Source organism: Phyllostomus hastatus, unplaced genomic scaffold (assembly GCF_019186645.2).
Source record: "Phyllostomus hastatus isolate PE091 unplaced genomic scaffold, TTU_PhHast_1.1 phas_scaffold_46, whole genome shotgun sequence".
Taxonomy (NCBI): Eukaryota; Metazoa; Chordata; class Mammalia; order Chiroptera; family Phyllostomidae; genus Phyllostomus; species Phyllostomus hastatus.
Genome location: NW_025334032.1, coordinates 17,307,374 through 17,329,711, shown reverse-complemented (window position 1 = coordinate 17,329,711; position 22,338 = coordinate 17,307,374).

Sequence of the window (22,338 nt, the reverse complement as noted above, 5' to 3'; positions counted from 1 at the left end):
AAAACATCACTTTAAACGGGAAACAAATTGTGTCAGCACTGTTTAATCTGTGTGCTGGAAAGCCACATCAAGGAGAGAAGGACTCAGCAAAGAGTTTATGCTTACCAATGCCTACTGCACTTTCCTGCCCCCAGTCTGTGCTTGGCTCAGCCTTCTTTGGAACAACTGCAGTCCCAAACATAGCTAGCACTCATTCTTACCCAAAAGGCCAATCCAAATCCAGCATCCTGTAAGACACTTCCCAGTTGGTCGAAGAGCTGTATTTTTTTAACCAAAATTAGAGATATAAACTAACTGATTTAACCAGGTTAGTCTACTTCTATGGTAGTATTCCAAATAAAAACATTCCCTGCTTTAAATAGAGATCACCTTGTCAAGTATAAAATTGTATGACGTGTCATTCTCTTGGGTAATTCTGAATAGTTCAAGTGCACTTTTTGCAATGAAAACCCAAGTCCCTGGTTTCTATCATTTCTCAGGATCCCTGCTTTCTTCAGAGTAAGTGGCAATGGGAAGTTATTAGGATGGGTTTACAGCAACAGAACAATTGCAAAAGAAACAAGATGCTTGAAAAAATGCTTGCCAGGATATAAATAAAACTAGGTAAGACATACGTTAACATCTGGGCAAGAAAGGCTGTGTGGCTTCAGGTAAAAAATGAGGATGGGAGGAAAAACTGGGGGGTGGGGAGGACCATTTCTGGGAAAACCCAGCTAGGGTAAAAAATTAAGGGGGAGCCAACTGAAAGACATTCTATATCAAACTGGGGAAGAGCCCTGGCAACCACTGAGATGGCCACCACTCCCAGGGGTCACCTCATCCCTGAGTCATTCTCCCTGTCCTGTGGATGCGAGGCTGTGAGCCTCCAGAATTGGAACCCATGACAGGTGCTGACAAGGATGCCTACAGCACAATGGAAGAGGGGAGAGCATACTGGGTTTTTCTAACCAGCTTCTGTAAATTTTGTCATGTGCTTCATGGATGACACCTGAGTTCTCAGTGCCAGCTGGCATACATGTGTGGGAACCATACACTAATTAACTAGCTTAAAGAGTTCAACTCAACATTTCCTAAATTTCTCCTGAGGAGTTCAGTCATAAGGTTGTTGTAACAGCCTCTTTTAAAGCACTTAAAATGTGTTGTATTAATTGCAGTAAGGCTAGCTGCTGTAATAAACTCTAAACCTCTGTGGCTTACACAATAGATAATTAATTTTCTTATAAAATCCAATGCATATGGTAATTGGTTCCACAGACAGACCTTTTCAAAATGGACCTACAGCCACTGCTGGGGTAACTTATACTGCAGGGAAAGGAGAGTACCCAGACATTTAGAGGGACCAGGGTCTGAATCATCACTGATATCCAAAGATACAAAACACCAGCCTGGCCTCTGGTTAGACTGGTCCCTATGGGAGCTGGTAAGAAATAAGAATTCACCCTGTCTGGCTCACAGTAGGCCCCCTGGGCCCACAGACCTGTATGACAGTAATTTTCCCAGTTCATTTGTATACCTGGAATAGGTGTATTCTGTAAAATTGGAATGGACTCATGTGGTTCCCTAGACTGTGTGTTGAGAACTTCCAGAGTGAAGAAGGTCAGGGGAAGCCTCAAAATTTGCCTCCTCCCCAGATAAATTAGCAAATTAAAAACGATATTGCACTCTGGCATCCTAGAGGATATAAGGGTGGTCATCTCTTCTATACCCCCACCAAACTCGCCAGTGTGCCTCCCAGGAAACTTGAGGGAACCTGGAAAGCTACAAACTCAGCCAGGGGCAGCCCCATTGCAGCTGCTGTGCCCAGTGTGGGATCTCCTCTGGCAATGTTTCTAGGGTTTCAGAAATATGGGATACAGCTTCCAATCTGGAAAGTGCCTTGTTTCCATCCCTCACAAGAAGGAGGACCAAAGTAGCTTACATTTGGGTAGGATGGGTACAAAATGCATCTGCATCTTTAACTGCTGGAGCTCTGCCATGAGGGGGTCCTATGGGACGTGGACAGTCTAAGTTCTAAACAGCACCCCACATTGGCCTACCACACCAATGACATCAGACTATAAGAGCTGGGGCTGAGAAGCACACTGAAGGCCATGGAAAGATGCAAGAGCTCCAGAGGGTGAATTAGCTCAGATTTAAGGTAGAGAAGTACCCTCTACAGTAGAGGGAAAATGATCATTGCTCACATCTTCCACCTCACAGAAGGAGCCAGGATTGGGGAACATCTTTGGGCTCTAGAGGCAGCATAATGAAAACCTGAGAACGTGGTTCTAGCATTAACCATGTGACAGAATGAACTCCCAGCTCTGGGCAGGGCCCAGCGAAGGGGGCCTGCAGCAGGGCTAGGCAGTGGTTCAAGCAGCCCTCCTGGTGGACCCTCCAGTACTACAAGTATTCTTGGTGGGTGTCATGCTGAGTAGTAACTCACCATGGGAGAATCATATCCTAGTCCCCAGGACTCTGGAGCAAGACCATGCCACCCACAGCACAGAATTAGGCACCACTTGAGAAAAGAAATCTGACAGGGCTATGGGGTCCTGGTAGACTAAGCACTTGCAGCGGATGTCTAGTGACCATGCCACCAGAACTGCTTCATCACGAGTGGGAATGGTCAGGTTCACCAAGTCCTAAGGTCTACAGACCCTTGCAATCCATCCAAGCATGGAGCGGTGTATCTTGGGTCAGACACACCCAGGACAAGAGCCTTAGCCCTGTGCCTTCTCCCATTTCAGTACAAGGACCCCTCCCTCAGCCACCCTAGGGGGAGGATCCCCTGTGATCAACTGATAGAACAGGACAAGGGGTGGTCTCTGTGTATGGGTGGACCAGAGTGACCCCAGCACAGAGCTCCCCCAGGGCTGGCTGGAGCCTCTGACTCCTCCCTCTGCCCCATTCTGTATCGCTCACTCCCCCACAGAGGCTGTTCTCAAGAGATCTCTCAAGTAAACTTGTCATATATAATGTGGGTCTCAGAATCTGTTTTCCCAGAAACCCAAACCTGGCAATGTTTTTAATGAAAAAAATCCTAAAATATCTTTAGGGAGAAAAAAGAGCTTAAACAGTCATAACTAATCAGCTTGCCTGATGTACAAGACACTTTTGACACATGGAATGTTCTTTAGGAAACAGCCTTATAAAAGGCACACAATCCCAGGATCATCCAACTTGATTGGTGCTCCGTTCCTGAGGAAGGTATGGTGGAGACTGGATGGGTGTCTCAGTCAGTCCTGGCTCTCCACCCCACTCCCACATGGAGCCTGTCCAGCTTGGACATTTACTGACACTGTGCCCACAAAATCATCTGTGGGATGAGACCAGTGTAAGGGAGGAACGAGACCACAAATGAGACAGCCCAGCACAAGGAGACACTCAGCACCACCCAGTCCATCCTTTATGGCACTCATGTGACAACTTCCTGAAAGTGGGAAGAATGCCAGGAAGAAATTAATATTTGATGCATTTCAGTTGTCAGTTAGCTCTGAACACCAGCTGTGAGACATCTAAGCCAGCTTAGTCTCATTTTATTAGTACTTCACCACCAAAAAGGATCAAAGTCAACAGAAATTCTGCTTCATAAATTATCTTCAGAGCCCTAAGTTGTCATAGGAAAAACAAGAGAGCCCTATTCTTAATCAAGCGTATTAGAGCAAGGCCCTTTCCAGAACCTGTTTTGAGGTGGAAGGTGGGACAGTCTAGTGTGAAAATATTGGCAAGTGTGCATCTTTCATGGTGATTTTCCAGACAACACCCAGATGCCCCAGGTACCACTGAGAGCCTCATCTTGCCGCAGACAGCTTGTCCTGTTGAAGAGGTTTTAGGAAAAACAAATCCTGACTTTTTCTTTAACCTCCAGTCTATGACAACCCGGCCAGCCAACAACAAAAGCTACCCGAAGGCCCTGTGAATAGCAAAAGTCAATTATGCCATCATCTCTGGTGATGCAGTAGGTACAAAGAGCAAAGGGAAACAGAAGACAAGAGACAGCACCTTCACCTGGTTCAGCAAAGTTAAACACAGCTAGATTTCAGTCAACAGCTGGATTATAGTATCCTGTTTCTGACAAGATTACAAGAAGCAGATTAATTCTCTCGGTGCTGCTTAATTGTGGGAAAGGTTTCTGTCCTCAAAATTCACCAAAGGTTGATGACAGGTGTGTGTCAGAGGAAGGCCCCTGTGACCCCTGTCTGATTGTTCAGAAATGGGTGGGGGAGGGGAAACCACTAGGAGATGATGCTTTGGGATGTGTACATGCACTCAAAAAAACAACTCAGAAAGACAGATGTTGATTTTAAATGACTAGAGCTCCACATTTTTCAGTAAAACTTTTTTAACTAAAAAACTTAATAATTTTAGTTCCTTGTTATAATTTTAAATTATAAAAATGTATAGAAAACCCAAAAAGAAAATGATAACATGGAGCTTGTTTTTAGATATTTTAGATATTAGACAATGGAAAGTGATGCTCTTTTTTAAAAATTGTTGTTCAGTTACAGTTGTCCCCATTTTTCCCATATTCTTATTCTTAAAAATGTGGCTAACAAAGACTGCTAAACTCACAAGCATAAACTCATAATATCTGCTTAACAAAAGACTCAAATCACTGGTGGTATTGACTTCATGTTCACTAAAAAGTACTCCCAGCTACCTATTTGGGTGCTAAAGTCTCTCCTTGTCTACTATTACGGGGCAAGGATAGGAGAGGCTGGTATTACAAGAGCTGTGCTCTGCCCCCCATATCCATATGTTGAAGTCCTCAGCACTCAGAATATGACAACATTTGGAGATAGGGTCTTTACATAGGTAATTACATTATAATGAGGTTACGAGGGTTGGCAGTAATCCAGTATGACTGGTATCCTTAGAAGAAGAAGAGATTAGGACACAGACACACACAGAGGAAAGACCATATGAGGACACAAGGAGGAGACAGACATCTGCAAGCTAAGGAGAGAGGCCACAGAAGGAATGAAACTGTGAGAAATAAATATCTGTTGGTTAAATGGCCCAGTCTATGGCACTTTGAGGTGGCAGTCTGAGCTGACTAATGCAGCCACTATGAGTAGGAAAGGGGGTCCTGTGAGCATGGCCCTGAGAGAGACTTTACTCAAATGGAAAAGGGGCTTAGGCAGACAGACAAGGCATACATCCCTATGGTGAAGGTTACTCTGGGGTAAAACCCTGGCCCAACCCCAAGAGGACCAAGAGTGTTGGGGAACTCCCTCCCCTGTCCAGTATGTAATTGTGCACAGCTGCAGCCCACCTGGGCTCAGACAACACAGGGTATCGAAGCACATTGGCCACCATGTCAAGGGTTAGTCTCTAAATGGCAGATGCCACAACTGCCCACAGATGCCCACAGAAAGGCAGGAGTGCCTGGTGGGGACAGCATAAAACTGCCAATCTTCCTGGTGAATACACAGGAAATATGCAAAAATGCTTTTGGGGAAGGGACTTGGGGATTAGGTTCCTAAACAGCATATAGACATGTATGAACAGATGTTGGCTGTTGGCCCAGCAGTCCTGCTTTTGGGGGGCCCCCAATTCCATGGGGCTACATGACAGTGGAGGACATTGTATGCCCCATGGTATGAACACGGCCCTATGCATGAAGGTCGAGAGCAAGGAATCTCTTCTATTGGATCATGACCTGTTGTCCTCACGCTCAGAGGCTCCAGTGCCCATTGTTCCCATGGTCCTGGGAACAACTGAGAAGCGGGTCGGTTGACAAATTCAGGATGAGACACAGTGACACTCTCCAGAGCCTGAATTCAGCATGGAGCCTCTGCCCCTGGCCTTCCTAGTGTTTAAACTTTTGGACTTGTTAGTTTTGATCAGGTTCTGATAATTTGAAATTAAAAAGTTCTAATGAGTGTAGAGAGAGCCAAAGAGATGTAGATGGCGACTTTGTTTATCCTCAAAGGCTGAGGAGACAGGTGTGATGTAAGGCTGCCGTTTCACCATATTTGTTTGGAAAATGTGCACATGGCCTCACAGTGTATTTATTTAAATCCCATAACACAACAGCATACAAAACATATCAGACAGGTTTGCTTTCTTATGAGAATTAAAGTCACACCATGACTTTGATTCCTTATCTACTTCTGTTGGAGAAAATACATATCTGAATTTAGATATGTAAATTTCAAAGCTGCCTTTTAGTACATCATGTTAGTCTCTTCTTCCAATATTTTGATTAGCTATGCCAAAAGTTAAATAGTCACGACCACACTGAAAACTTATAATATGAAAGCCACACTGGGATACCACATTAGGGGTTCTGCACTGGAAGTCACATATTGGGGGTTCCTTATTGGTGATTCCACACTGGGAGTTCCACATTGGAGGTTGCACACTGGGGATTCTACATTGGGTGTAAAACAGTAGAGTTCTAATGTTAGGAACACCACATTGGGGGTTCCATGTTGGAGATTCCATACTGGAGATATTGCACTGAGGGTTCTACATAAGGGTTCCACACTGGGATTTCTCACTGAGGGTTCAACTTTGAGTGTTTCCCATTGGGGGTTGCACATTGGAGGTTGTACATTTGGGGTATCACCAGCACCTTTACACCCTGGTTACCTCCAACACCTACCAAGAAGAAACAATGACATAGCAGTAGGTAGATGGCCATGGAGTGAGACAAACCTGAGTTCATATTCAGCTCTGAAGTTTATCAAATGCTTGTCTTTGAGCAAGTCACTTAATGCCTCTGAGTCAGGGCTCTTGTGAGGATAAAATTTTAAAACCTGCATATGAATCATTGATCACAGTGCTTGGCACATAGTAATTACTTAACAGAGGCTAAGCTTTAGGAAAAGTGGACGGCATCCTAAAATAGAAAAAGGACATTTTATAATAAGAAAAAAAAAGAGAAGGAAAAGGTGGAGAAAGAGAAGGAGAAGAAGAAGAGGAGGTTGAGGAGGAGAGGAGTGGAAGGGGGAAGAGGAGAAGAAGGAGGGGAGAAGGGAAGGAAGAGGAAGAAAAAATAGAAAGGCATGGATTTTAGTTAATAATAAAGTGTCAATATGGGCTCATTGGTCTGTCAGAGGTATCATTCTAATGTCAGGTGTGAATAGCAGGGGAAGCTCAATGTGGGGTATCTGGGAACTCTGTACTATCTTTGCAACTTTTCTGTAAATCTGAAACTATTCTAAAGTTTCAAAGATCATTTTACAATCAATATGTACAGCATCAATCTGATTTTTAAAGTGTAATACATTGTCTCCCAGCTGGCCCCCAGTTCTGTGCCATCTTTCCTTCCTCAGGACATGTGTCCTGGCACAGCAGGGACCTGGTCCCATTAAACTCATAATCCCCATCCCCTGAAAGTCTCTGCACACAATTATTGATTGAAGAGGTGCAGCCTTATAACTGCTTGACCAGAAACACAGCCAGCCCTGTGGTTTATCCACATGAGCATTTGCTGGGATGCTCTCAGCCTTGGGACACAGCTCAGCCTTCTCATCTCGTGTCCACAAAGAAGAGAAGAAGAGAAGAAAAAGGTGCCTGTTGTGTGGGAGATCATAGATGACCGGGTCCTAGCCAGGTCCTCTTTGTAACTATGGGGCCTTGGACAGTCCTGGCATCTTTGTAGGTCTTGGTTATTCACCAAGTAAATCAGAAGATACAAACTTTGAGTCTCCTTTAGAATTACCTGAAGCATTTTTAGCCTAGTGCAATTTTTCCCAGCATGAGTCTGAGATACCTGGGGTGCTTGATAAAAATACAGGTGAAAATGCAAATGCCCAGGTCCTCACCCAGCCAAATCAGAGTCTCCAGGGCAGGGGCCTGAGCATCACTATTTAGAAAAAGTCCCCCAGCTAATTCTGATGCAAATCCCCACCCGGCTGGAAGCCGAACTCTGGAGAGAGCCACAGTACACCCCACCCCTGCCCCTGGCTCTCAGACATCATTGGCCAAAAGCAATCTTCCTTGACAAGAAAGTCCCAAACTTGAGTGTGTCCCAGCATCATGAAAATGCAGATTCCTGGGCACCACCCCCATGGGTTCTACTTTGGTCAGTCTGAGACAATCAGGAATTTGCTATGAAAATTTTCCAGGGGGCTCTGTCATAGGTGACCAATAGACCGCTAGGTGGGAGTTTCTCCAAGTGGGGACATTGGCTGTGCCTAGCATGGCACCTGGCACATGGTAAGTATGTATAACCATCTAATGTATGAATGACACGCAAATCAGCAAATTCCCTTGAAGGAGCAAGTTTTGTTTACTCTTCTGAAAGAATGAGGCTCCAGTCATCCTCCCACCAAAAATACATTAAAGGTGACATTTGTATATGGAAGTTTGCTCTTATAATTAATTATTCAATATCCATGTGGCTACAAATGTTTGCAGGATACTTCACATTCCATGTGACCAAAAATCTAATAATGACTGAACCACACCAATGGAAAGACTGAGGCCCCACTGGGTGTTCAGTATTTTCTCAAAGACCACAGTCAGTAAGAGAGAGAAAACACAGCACCTGAGTGCCCAGAATCCTGGCCACCCCCCACTGCCATATTTCCTCCTGAAAAACTCTGCCCTTGCTCCAAATGCTGCATAAATACTAATCCCCAGGCTAGGAGCTGGGCTGTGTAGATGAGTTTGGCTACATTCTTTGTTTGTTTTGTGGAACAAGTTGTCAAAAGTGCGTGTGAGACCACATAGGGCGTGGAGGGAGGAAACCCATCCCCCACCTGCACCCCAGGGTGTGTATGTTGGGTCTGTGGCCACAGAGGAGAAGGAGGCTAGCTGGATGTGGCCCCATGTTCTCCACAGGATGAAAGGTGGGTGGGCATGCAGGGCATGACCAAGATGAGGGGTCCCCCTTCTGCTGTAGAATTGCCAATGGTGAAAGGAACTTAAATTCCCAGGGTGGCTTGTGCTTAGTGTAAGGGCCTTCTCTCTCCTCTCTCCTGCCTTCCTCATTGGGTGAGAAAGAGAACTAACCAAAACTCCCTGAGACTCTGCTGTAACTTCTGTTTTTCTAGAACATTCTGCCTACTCCCCACTCTGCACACACATACACAGTGTGGCTGGCCGATTTACCCTGGTGTGTTTTTTGCTTCTCATAGTGGCCTGAGGGAGGACAAGTGACTCAGAGTGGGTAGAGAGGTGGAGGTGGCCACCACACTCTGAGATGGGGGGGTCAAGGGAGGTGACCTTGCATTACTCCCCCATGGCCAGCCATCCCTAAAACCCTCCTTTTATTCTGGCTCTTGGGCCAGCCCCTCTCCGGAAGACAGTGTCCGTGTAGGGGTTTATTAGCACGGGATTCCAGCAGGTGACTAGGAAAGGACATTTGGGGCTGGCCATCCAGACAGTTTCAGAGGAAAGGAGGATTCTGAAAATGGAACTGTAAAGGCCTTAGTCAAACCATGTGCCTGACTTTCCCACTTGCCACCATATTGAAGAAATTGCCTCCTGAATAAAATCCAAAGATCATGCTGGGAGAAGAATGTGCTGAGGGGAGGGAGGCTGTCTCCCCTCCTGCAGTCCTCTCCCTGTGGTGACCCAGAGGGGACACAGTTGTTTAACATGCAGATCCAAACAGAGACACAGGGCAGAACTCAGATGAACACAGCATGTTCAAATTTGGCTAAAGGCTGAAGGTAACCCCACAGGGAACATGACAATGCAGATATCTGAGGTTCAACTTACACTGTGTCTCTGGACCCTTGAGATGGTCCCACTGTGAAACCCAGGGAAAGGCTAGCCCTGGCAGGTTTTCTCCGATGCCAGGTGGCCTCTGTGAGGGGAGGGGGGAAGCTGCCTTCACTCATCCTTCGCCCCTTGCAGGGCAGACCTCCCTGGAGAGAGAAGACAGCAAAGCCTGGTCCCCGGTCCTGCCCACTGTAGTTCCATGCAGCTTCCTCACCCTGAAGCAGAATATGGGATACCCAGAAGTCAGTTGAATGGAAAGTGTGCTCAGGAAGACATCTGCACTGAGCATGGCTTTGTTAGAGCTTCTTAAGCAAATGCCTAACATTCTCTTAATCATTGGAGTCTGTTTTAAGACAACAAAATGGCTCAAAAGGTTATATCACATGCTGATACTTCAAGAGATGGAGTTTTTGAGGGACCCTCGGTGTCTGAAGTCTGATTTGGTACAGGAAAGACCCCAAAATGCACCTGTGGCTAAGCTGTGCTGTGGGCCCAGGCAGGAGGGGAGAGAACAGCAGAGGTGCCTGGGGTGGGACTATGGAAATACTGTAGCCTTCGAAGGAATACACAGGGGAAGTGACAGACTTGCCAAGCTTCATCCTTTGTCTTGCTTTAGTCTCATTCTTTACCTCTTGGAATGCAGGTAGGTACCCAGAGATGGAGCAGTGTTGCCTGAAGAGGACTGAGGGAAGAAGAGCAAGCAGGACCTGGAAACCAAAGACTTCTCTCACTAGCACTTCAGTCTTCCAGCTCTCTCCACAAACCCCTCTAGTTAAGCCATCAAAGTGGGTCTGCCACAGGCAAGTAAATAGAACTAAGGAAACCATGAATACAGAGGTCTTGGAGTATTTCCACTCTGCAAGGAGGGCCTCGCTGTCTGTGAGACCCAGGCAGACTCCCAGAGAACACAGAGTACTGGAGCCCATATTGTATTTCAAAATGTGTTTGCTCCATCTAACAGTTTCATGTATTACTGGCCCAGACTGACTGACCCAGAATACTGGTGCAGGTGTAGCTATTTTCCACCAGTTTGTCACTTTGGGTTAGAGCCATTAATTGGTTCCTCATAACTAACTATTGGTTAGGGGGAAGGGGGATGTCCCCCATTATTTAAATGTGTAAGTGTTGGAATTTTATTTCCTCTTTGATGAAAAGTTTGAAATTTTTACCCTGTCACAGAACAAAAGGAACTGTGACTTCTGTTTCACCATTTGCATAGCTGATTTCGTGCACTTTTGACAGTTCTATTACGCTTCTGACAGTTATGGCTCCCCCCACAAGGGAAGGTGAGAGGGGGAATCTGTTCCTAACCCATATTAGCTCATCCCCAAATGTTACACTTTATGTAACCTAAAGAATGAGTTTAGCAGAACATTTTGCCTTCAACTTGGAAAATAGCCCCACAGATCTCTAAGGAGATGACTTCCTTGAATTAATTAAGATGCCACCACGTGAGGCTCCCACAGACCAGGGAAGTTGACCAGTGCTCTCTAAGACAGGCACTTAGGCTATACGTTCTTTGTCTACCATCATCTCCCTCATCAGCTGGCTCCAGGCACCTGCTGTGCAACCAATGTCTAAACAAAGAAAGAGATGAACAAAAGGCCCAGCCTCGGGAGGAAATAGAAGATTCAAATATCACTTTCCATACCCCTCTAAGTTTCCTAAGATTCTGAACAGTGTGCCAAAGGCTATCTATAATCAAAATTAAAGGACCAGCAATCCTGAGAGAGCAAAGAGTGAAGAACACACTGGATGTCAGATTTAAGGTCATGCCACACCTCCAGTGGACTGTCTGGTAGAAAAAAAGAAACAACTCTAGGAATCAGGCTTTTAAAATGAGTCATTTCAAATTTCATCTAGTTTAAAAACAAGATAAAATAAAGAAATGTTACTGTCATAAAAACAATCTGTCCCTTCATGAGAAATTTCATTATGTACACGACACACTTTTCTCACCTCTCAATACAAACAGACTTTTTTACAAATTGTTTTTTTAATGAGATTTGCACAGGTTCATAATAATGCTCTAAAATAAAATCACCCATCCAAATTATCTGAATGGCATTCCTTTCCATAACTTTGATAATAACCCAAAGCAAGAAGTGTGTTGCCTTATGCTGTTTGGTAAATACCTGCACATGATTTTCCAAGCAGAAAGGAGGTTATGCCAAACTGGTTATGTGAATAAGCAGATGCCATGTGGCTCCCTTTCCCAGAAAGATGCTGCAGTAGATAAACTTGCTTATTCACGGATGATCAATGGGCCATTGGAAGATAGGAATGGATTTCATTCGTCCAGTTCATAACTAGCAGCCCAAATTTAATCACATGCACAAGACAGTGCCCTTCAAATAGGAGCACAGACAGAGATTCTACAAAAATGATCACACCATTGAACTGCAAAATGGGGTCCTTCGAAGCACTTCCATGGGCATTTTATTGCCTCAACAGTAAAAATAGTGGTACTATCTGGAGAAAAATTATAGCTGCCATTTCCAGGTTTTCTGTGGTAATTAACCTAGATGCTCTAAGGTGATGAGAGGCCTCCCTAATGACTCTATCGCTCAGAAAGGGAACATTTCCCTCTGATCTCTTCAGACAGTATCATCAGGGTGTTGTCAGTGCAAACAATACCCTTATCTAGTGTCTTTTCAAGTCACCTGATTAACTGGAGAAAATAGAAACAGAGAGAAAAGAGCTTGTCCTTGCACAGTGGAGGTAAATGTCACTGAAAGGCCAGGGGACAGTCCTGCTTTGGCTCATAGCTCTGGCTGGGTCTCCTGGGGGCCACTCAGCTGTTCCTTGACCAGCAGGTGGCCCTTCAGGTCTGGGCACAAAAGCCACCACTTCCGGGAAGCCCCCACCAACCTGCTCCAGGGGAATGACGAACCACTGTGAGGCCTGGATCACAGTTCATTTTACATCATGCAGTCTACATACAAAGTTGCAGCCTCTCCCAAAGTGATCAAATCTGCAATTTCTCAAAAGAAGCTCCCAGGGAGGCAACAAGGACAAAAGGCCTCTGTGGTGGTGACTTCTTTCTCCCACATCCAGCCCATGCTCCAGAATGAGGGTCAGAAGACCCACGAGGGGAGCCTCTGAGGCCCAAATGCACCCTTGGAGGTACAGAACAGGAAAGGATTTCAGCCTAAACTGAAACTGGAGGATGGGAAATGGAGGCCCTCATGCAGGTGCCCTCAGGAAAACCAAACTTAAGAACTGTCTGTAAATACCTAACTTATGGAAACCTGAAATTTATCTCCTGACCAATGTGCATCCTCCAAGCATCTCTTCCCACCCTCAAGCCAATGAACTTCCCACTTGAACTCTGGCGGGACGATCCCTTTTGCACTCCTTGCTCCGACCCTCAATGAACTCACCTGTAGCTTGTTACAGCATGCTAATCCCGAATTGCAATTCCTCTGCTAGTTCTAAATAAACTCACTTTCTGGTCATTTGAGTTTTCCCCAGTTTACTCTTTTATTGCTGTTGACAAGAAGGTATTTTCGTGTTGAACTAAAGTCAGTGCAAGACACAGGAAGCACTTGGTAATGAAGCTATTTGTAATAACCATAACAGCTAACCTTCTTTCTGGGGGTAGTGCGTGCCAGGCCCTGGGCTTAATGCTTCACCCACATTATCTCCAAAAGGACTCACAGCTTCAGCATGTCCTCTCTGGGGAAACTTAGGAGGAAAGGGAATGCCAGTCTCTCACATGAAGGTCTGGGAAAATGTTGATTTTTCAAAGGTACCAAGGACAAGTTTTTATCTAATAAAATGTAGAGGAAGTGATGTGTGTGCATGAACACGCATGTGTGTCCACCTAAGTGTGGGTTTGTAGGTGTATGCATGTGGGTGTTTGTGCATGCGGGTGTGGGTGTGTGTATGTGTGTGCATGTATATGTATGTGTGTGTGATTTCTTTGTTTTTCTGGCCCACTCTGCCTTGGTGTAGGAGGGGCAATGCTACCAGCCCAGCTTTCAGGAGAGGGAGGAATGCACGCCATCTTGCCGCTACAGGGCCTACCTGCCTGGAAACAGTCTCTGAGCACCAGCAGGGCACATGCCCTAGATGACCGGGTTTGGGGCTGCTGATTGACAAAGAGTCCATTTGTCCCCAGGTCTCCCATGTGGGCATTGCCAACCCAACTCATAGAACACCAAGTGTGGCTCCTGACAACACCATATGCCCCCTCTGTGTCCCAGTGGCAGACTTGAGCTGGGGGTGTGTAAGGTTTGAAAAGCAAATGTTCTTCTGAACCCTATGGGCTCATTGTTCAGTAGAACAGTGGTAACATAATGCATTTTCATTTACTTAGCCTTAAATATATGTAAATTAAAGGGTTTTCTTTTATTAAAAATAACACTGAAACTCACCACTGATGTGTTTTTGTTATTCTAAAAAGAAGCAGTACTAGAGGAATGAGGCTCTAATGACATTTCACATTCAGATTCCTGTCTTGCTGGAGAAAGTGGGGCCTCTCCACCTCGAGGCCTAAGCTCCTGAATAAAGCCCCGCCCAACAAAGCTGCCATGGGCAACTCACTCCACACACATTCTCATTGTCTTAAGTTGTGTTGGAGGGAATGGCTCACCCTGGATGGAGGCCTAATTGTACCCAAGAAAGAAAAATAAATTGCTGCTCTCCCACTGGAGTCATGGAATACTGGAAAAACAGTGTGCAGTGGGGAAAGAAAGGGGTGCTGAAACTTCATTAATGTCAGAAAGGTAATGGCCCTGCCCAGTCTTCTGGGAGAAAGGATTCAACCATCACAGTTCCGCCTTCTTCACCCAGCCCTATCCTCATAGCCAGATGGTCACACAGCCCTCAGTAGCCCCAAGTCGTCTTTCCAGTGAATCTCATATGCCTGAGCCTGTGATTCTCACTAAAACTCCCTCTGCTGACGGCTGGCATTGAGGCTCCTCTGCCCAGCTCACCAAGCTCTCCCAACCTGACGCACAGTCTCCCTCTGGGAAGCAGTACCCCTTTTTAACAGGACCCCTGCTGGACCCCTAGGCAGTTAGAACTGGTTCAACCCTCTGTATCACTGTCCTGGGGCTGTCACAACAAACTACCACAATCTGAGTGGCTTAGAGCCACAGAAATGTGTTCTCTCATTTGTCTGGAGGCCAAAAGTTCAAAATCAAGGCATGGCAGGGCCAGACTTTCCCTCTTGACTCCTAGTTGCTCTGGCAATCCTCCCCATACCTTTCTTGGTTGGTACTCTCCTCACTTCAGTCTCGGCCTTTGTCTTCAGAAGTGTGTGTGTGTCTTCAAATGGTGTTTTCTCTGTGTCTCCTGGTTTGTGGCACTTTGTTTTAGCCACCCCTGGAGACCATGCATCCTCCAAGATTATACTCCTGCACTGCCTGGCCCTTCCTGGTCTCGAATTTAAGGTATTCTTAAGGGGCCCTCCACCCTAAGATTCCTATGGGATGGCCCAAGCTCTCTGTAAAACTGCATCTCAGTCCAGCTCCCATTCTACCCATGCCTGCTTGCAGATTTCCACTTCAGAGTGTATGCCAAAGGGAATCCAAACCACTATAGACAGCAAGATTTGGGGGCAGTAGGATTGCAGAGGGAGACCCTTTCTTTATTTCATAAGGAATTGCACTAATGTTTCTTTGCTTTGTTTGTGATTATAATATCCTAGAAGCCTGTTATCTTTGCACTAACAGATCTGTGCATGCAGGTATACACACATGCACATAAACATGTTTCTGAGATGGTAGCCAGGAACTGTAACTGTTGGGGTTGCAGATCAGCCTACCAAGAGATAAAGACCAGGTAGGTGTTGGTTTTTAAAAAAAATCACAGTGAAATCAGTCTTCAGACTCCATCCTTGCTCTAGTTAACTGCTCAGCTAGTAGCAGAATTGGCTCTTTGGGGGCTTCAAGCCTTCATTCTCTGGCCACTTTTTTAGTAATTGTTGGAACACTACAAGCTGGGAGAGGGTTCCTCACTCCACAACCTGTTACCTCTCCCAGGAATAAGTGGGAGGGGCCTCCCCAGTGATGATGATGATGATGATGATGGGCCATTGGCTGTGCTGCCTGGGAGTCCCCCCAGGCATAATTGCCATCTCAATTGGACCATTGCCATCAGGCAGATTGGTCACATGCAGTAGAAAAAGTTTTAATAACTTCATTGGATCTAGTGTAGCCCTAACAGGATCACTCAAGCAGACCTCATACCTTGAGCTGAGAGCAGAAAAATTTGCCCTCCAGGCAGGCGGAGCCACAAATTATCTCAAAGTCATCAGAAGGCAGCTTTGGGCATTGAACATGGGTTATAATCACCACTGTTAATACTTCAGGGGACCCTAATATGGCTCCTCAAATAAATTTTCCACATGCATATTCACCTCCAAGAGATATGAACAAGGCCTTACAAATTATTTCTGAATTTATCTTATAACTACATTGATGCCATGCAGAACTTTTAAGTGGTTGAACATAGAGTGTCATTCAGACCAGTGGAGAAAATAAACACCTCCTCCAGTCATACAAAGCCAAGGCCCAACAATGAGCACACAAAGTTTCTCATCCAAGTGTCAGACACTTTCAAGATCAGGAAATGAACTTGAAACCTAGAGGACTGAGCACAGATGAAGATGTGGGCAAACTGTTGGGGAGGAAGCTGGGAGAGGAAAAGAGGCAATGTAACTAAAAGCATTAAACATCAGCTGAGAGGCTTCAAGCTAAGGAATGATTATTGATTTTTGTAGCTAAGCACAGCCAGGTCCTTTAAAAGGACAAAGTCTAAAGCACAGCACAGCTAGAGATGTATGGCCCCAGCAAATGCAAAGACAAAGAAAATTGTGTTCTACAAATTATTTTCCATAGTTCTGAACCCCCACGAGACAGAGATGGACCATACAATGATTGAACACATCAACAGGGGTATTACTTTGGACATGAAAGATATGAGGTCTGATATACCAATAGACCTGAGAAACGGGCAACAACTTCTGAGAAGTAAAAGCAATTATTTTCCCAATCCCTTTGTTGCCATAAGATGATAAAAATTAGTAAAATGTTACAGCAAAAACCCAAATCCATAACTCTTTGCTATCCTTTACAGAGACCTATGATAAGACCATTTGCTCCTTTCTTTAAATAACATCCATTTGTATTGTGTTGCCTCTCATCCTTCCCTGAAGTACTCTACTACAAAAAAATAATGCCTTTTTTTCCTTTTAAAACATCTTGTTAAGGGCAAGGGGAAACAACTGACCCAATTTGAATGCCAATCAATCCCATCACCAAACATAGAGCAGTATGGTATAGACAGGCCACTGTTTAATGGTCCTATAACCACAAATTACCTTAATTTCAGCAGCTTCTGTAAGCTAGCAACCAACTATTGAGCATCTCATTGATTTGGGCTTAGGAATTAGAAAGAATGCAGAGAAAGTGGGAATCAACAACTAAAACCAGCCATTAGTCACAGAGCACGCAAAGCTTGAGTGTCAAGGTGATAACTCTTTTGTTTTTATCACACTCCAGGAGAACCAAATGTGCCACCAACAACCCTCCAGGGTGTGAGTGTGGTGATTTAGGACGGTGCTAATCGCTCCCAAGCCCAATCCACAAACACTTTTTTTAAATAAGAGAAACACACTCATAAAAAGGATTCTTAAGAAATAATTCTAAAATACCCAAAATAATGGCTGTGTAGTATGGGCATATTCAGATCTCCTAAGCAGCTATTCTGAGTCTTGCATGCTCTCTTGTGTGTGACTTCCCGGGTCTTCACAAACGTTCCTGTGAGCCTGGCTCCTTTGCTAGAATTTCAAATCAGGGAATCCATTGACAGTACAGCAAGCCAGACTGCACAATGAAAAAAATTAATCTAGGCTCATGTGGTTCCAGGTATTCTAAAATTACTCATTTGCCACAGATTACCCATCACCTTCCTTCAAATGACTGGAGGTAAATTATTACTCCATTTTGCTTCAGAAGTGGTGCACTGGCTTTCAAATAATTCCCCTAAATTTCAGAGGAGAACAAATGTGATCCACCAACAGATATTTAAGGCAAAAAAACACACACTTCTGTGCTTTTTAATAAATCAATTGTTTAGCTGAGGGAGTAGAAATCATGGATAGAAATACCATTCCCCCTTTATGCTTAATGCAGGGCATGTCACTTTCAGCATTTAGAGGGGCTGCATTTGGGCATGTTCCTGTCTGGAGCAGAGGGCGGGAGGCAGTAAGTAGCATGTGCAGGAGCCCTGTGAAAGAAATGGAAGGTGGGACCCTGATCTCCCCTCTGATCACAACTAAGTAGGCTCAAGGCAGCTTTATTCACACAAAATACAGCTAAGTTGGGCTAAACACCACCTCCATTATTAAGTTTACATCAGAACTGAAATTCCTTCTCTGAATTGCATCAGATTCAGCCTTCTTTCAACCTACTGCACTCTCAATGCCTGCCAGGCCACTGAGAGCTGGGGCCAACCAGCTGGCCACTGTGCGACATCACACCCAGCAGAGACCTGGGGACAACGCACCATGGAACAGGAAGGAGGTTCTCCAAGAAGACAGGTAAAAGTGAAAGAAACAGGCAGGGTGAGAAACACTTCGGCATTCTCACTCCCAGTGCCAGGACACAAATACCACATCACAGGGTGAGTCTGGAAGGGTCCCAGAGGGGCAGGAAGTGGCAAACATTCAGGAATGAAAGCAGTAATGCCTCCAATGATTAAAGGCCACTATAATATGAGTATTGGGATATTCACAGCAGGCAATCATTACATGATTCCTCATGGAAGTGTCAATATAAGAAACATTCAAACTTGTAGAGAATTTTTGTGAGTTTACGTGAGCCAAACTGAGAACAATTGCTTCAACGAGTTGAGAAAATGCTCCAGAGAATGGCAGCTTTGCACCTTATTTTATACATTACAATCAAAAGAAGAGGTGTAAGGGGGTTACATGAAATCCATTGGTGATAGATTAAAGAGGCTGGAGAAAGCAAAGCAGGGAGAAACCTCTGGGATTGGATAAAAAGTGAAATGATAGATACATACCTCTTACACAGGCGGGTACAGGATAGATAACAGTCAACAATTAACACGATAACAATAACAATTAGGGGATTTGTGGTCTCAGCCTACTAAGGTGTCTTTGCTTTGAGGTGTCCAGAAAAGGGAAATTTGATGTTCCAAATGTATGTTATTGTAGATTCAAAAAGACAACAGACAAACTCAGTTAAGGTAAAGACTGATGTTTGCTAAGGAAAAATAGCAGCCTATGACATGACTACCTGCCATGAACTGCCTTTAGTTAGAAAGTTTTAATTTCAGACCATCTGATGTAGTTACTTTAGGTCTCTGAGTTTGTAAGACTGCCACATAGGCTTCCCCTGAGCTTGTCAGTTTTCCCATGTAGCTCCTTTTCTTCCACAGGACGCTCACCCTCTCACACGATAGACAGGTACAGAGGCTAACCTCAGCTATGCCATCCAGACACCGAAGGTGAGTGCCCTGGGACCAAGCCTGCACCAGGTGTCAGCGGCTATGACAACCTCACCCACTGAGGAACCATCTGCAAGGGGTCAAATACTTAAACAGTCACTCTCTGCCCACCTGCTCTTTTCCATGTGCCTTCAGGTGTCTCTTTAGCCAGGGATTGTGCGATGATGTGTGCTTCTATTTATTATTAGTTTCCAAACCTGCCACCAAATTGTTAGCTGTGAACACACCTCCTTTGGAGCCAGTTTAGCTGAGGCCACTCTCAGAGAGGGGCTGGTGGGGCTTTGTGACTGACTCATCAGCACCTCTAGTGACTAGAAAACCCTGGGGCAAGGGACTCCTAGTTATCTTGGGAGAAAAATAACCCACAGGTCTTTCTAGTGGAGGAGGAAAAAGGGAACATTGTGCTTCCAAACTGCAGGTATTTTTCCTCTGTAAACACTCTTGAGATACCATGAGACTGTATACCTGTCTCCATTTATAAATTGAAAACATATTTATTGCCCTGTTGCTGTTTTTTTTCTTTTAATTTCTTTTTCTTTCTTTTCTTTTTCCTTTTTTTTTTTTTGAATGGATGGGAATTTTTCTACTTTGCCATAAGGAATGCTGAAGAAATGCATAATTAAAAATAAAAAAAGAAAGTCTTTTAAAGGCTGTTTACTTGGGCCATGATGGTGACACAAATGTTTCTTTCTCCTAGCAGGGCCCACCCACAGAAAGGAGCAGAACAATGGTGTGGGGCCTGTCGGGGAATAGACAGCTCTGGAGAGGCCTCCAGGCCTCAGCCAGCCAGGCCCATTCATATCCCACGGCCCTCCCACCTTCCTATACTCCAACAGTCCCACTAATTACATGTCAGCCTGGCAACTCCAGCCCGTGGGCCACCACCAATTACAGCTGCATTGACATCACTCAAGCAGTTCATATGTTTACATAGTTTGGTGAGTCTCTCTTAATTTTCAAAAGTAGAAAATTACTAATATTTAAGAAAAAGAGTGGGCTGACCAGAGAAAAAGAATTCATTCACTTTGCACATGTATCAACATTGAGCAAGAAGCCCAAAGTTCTGCTTTTAAGTTGCCCTTGCCTTGGACAAACTTGGACAAACTACCCCATAAACTCCCAGGGTAAATTCCCAAAGACTCAATCTGCAAATTGATAGATACATGTCAGAATCCGGTGGCTCTGCTTACAGAGGGTTTAAGTTATCCCAACAAGTAAAAAACAAAAGTTACATCATTTTCATCAACATTCATCACTCTAATTGCCTGAAACTCCACCAGAACAAAGTCACACTATAGTTTTATGGTATTTGATTAATGAGGGCAGGAAAATTGAAGTTTTTGCAATAAAACTAAAAAAAAAATAAATCAACAGACTTTTATCGTTTTTTCCCTTATGATTTTAATTTAATGGCTCGTGTTTTCATTACTGCAGAGGCTGTACACTTTAGCTTGCAATTACGTCCCATCTGTGAAGCACTGTGTTATTACAGTTTATTCTAGTAGCTTTTCAATCACTTTTGAGTTGGGCTTTACAAGTATTCTTGCAGCAGGTGGGCTTCCTGGCATAAGCCCAGGAACACACAAAGCGCAAAGCTGGAGTTTAATGGCAGCATATGCATGTGGCACAGAGCACCAGCCTTCCCCCATATGCTGCTAAGCAGCCTCTTCAGCCTGCCAGTCACTCTTCTTACTGACTACAGTCTCTAAGTAGTTTTCTGCCAGGGAAAAATATACCAAGGCAGCAAATTTCTCCAGTGCACCATCCTTATTACTGAGACAACCCTGTCATTAGCACAAGCACAATGAACCTGAACTGGGGATGCATACCAATTAGGTGGCACTGAACACTTTTGCTTCTTATCTCTATGGAAACGACCCCCCCCTCTTCGGCTGCAGTGGACAAGCAGGAATGTCCCCCACCCATATGTCACCTAGTTAACACTGTACACTGCCATGTGAACCAAAATCTGCTCGAGCCCCCGCAGCAGCGGAGAGAAAGGAGCAGAAACAACAGAAGTCTCTGTACATTTGGGAGGCATTCGCCTTTAGAATTCTGGATCCTGCACAGCCATAGCTCACAGCCATGAGCAGGAAACATTGAAATCTGTAAATAATGTTCCTCCATTAAATCTAGCAGGGAGAGTTCAAGAAACCTAAAAGAAATTGTTTGATCCCATTAAAAACTGGAGACCAAAGATTTCTTTTATTATTAACATACAGAATATTTCACTTCTAAAAGGCTAGGACAGCTCCTGGAGTCACAAGCCTCATAGCCCTTCTCCCCTGGAATTTTTACCTGCCCCCCAATATAAAACAAACCTAAAGAGACAAAGATTCAAAATGTTTGTGTGCAAAGGATTTTCCCACTAGAATGCTGTGAACTCTGCAAAGACACACAAATAAATTCTTTTGTTTTCTTTGTGTGTGTGGGGGGCAGTGGATAAGTGTAAAACAGAGAGAAAAAGAGAGAGAGAAGAGAGAGATGGAGAGAGAAGAGAGAGATTGAGAGAAAGAGACAGTGAGGGAAGGACTTGGTTTTTATTTCATAGCTCAATCTGTATACAACTGAGAGATTGTGACTTCTCTGCTTTACGGTATTTCAATTTACAGGTGAACTATCAGTGAATAACACATAGCTTTATTTGCCCCTAAATCCCACCAGCAGTTCTAAAACAGACTGGACCCCCGAAACTCGGTGGCCCCTGCTTCTGAACTGACTGCCTGGCTGCCTGGGTGCCCCCTCTTCTTTAACTAATAGCCCTACCAACATCATTTTATGAACAAGTTTAATCCTTCTCTTCAGAATGAGTGTGCTGGAGACCTTGAGTCTTACTTTCTTCATGTAGGCATACTTTTTCAACACTGTCTCTCTCACTCACCTTTTGGTTGAGAGATTCTCTCAGTTGACAGCAGCACAAGTAAGAAATGCATTCACATGCTTTCTGTCCTGCACATCCAGAGGATCCCTGGTGAAGTGTACAGCTCTTTAAAGTAAAATAGTGCAATAGCCCTGAACTTACTAGGATTCCAAATGAAGTAATATCTAAGGCACATATAAAGTGTTACTTTTAAAGAACACCCATCAAATTTTAAATGCTGTGAAATAAAGTCATGCTGTTAGCAGTAACTCGGAGAGATAAAAAATAAAGAGAAGTCAGAAAAACTGACTCTTGAGCACAAAATTAACTAG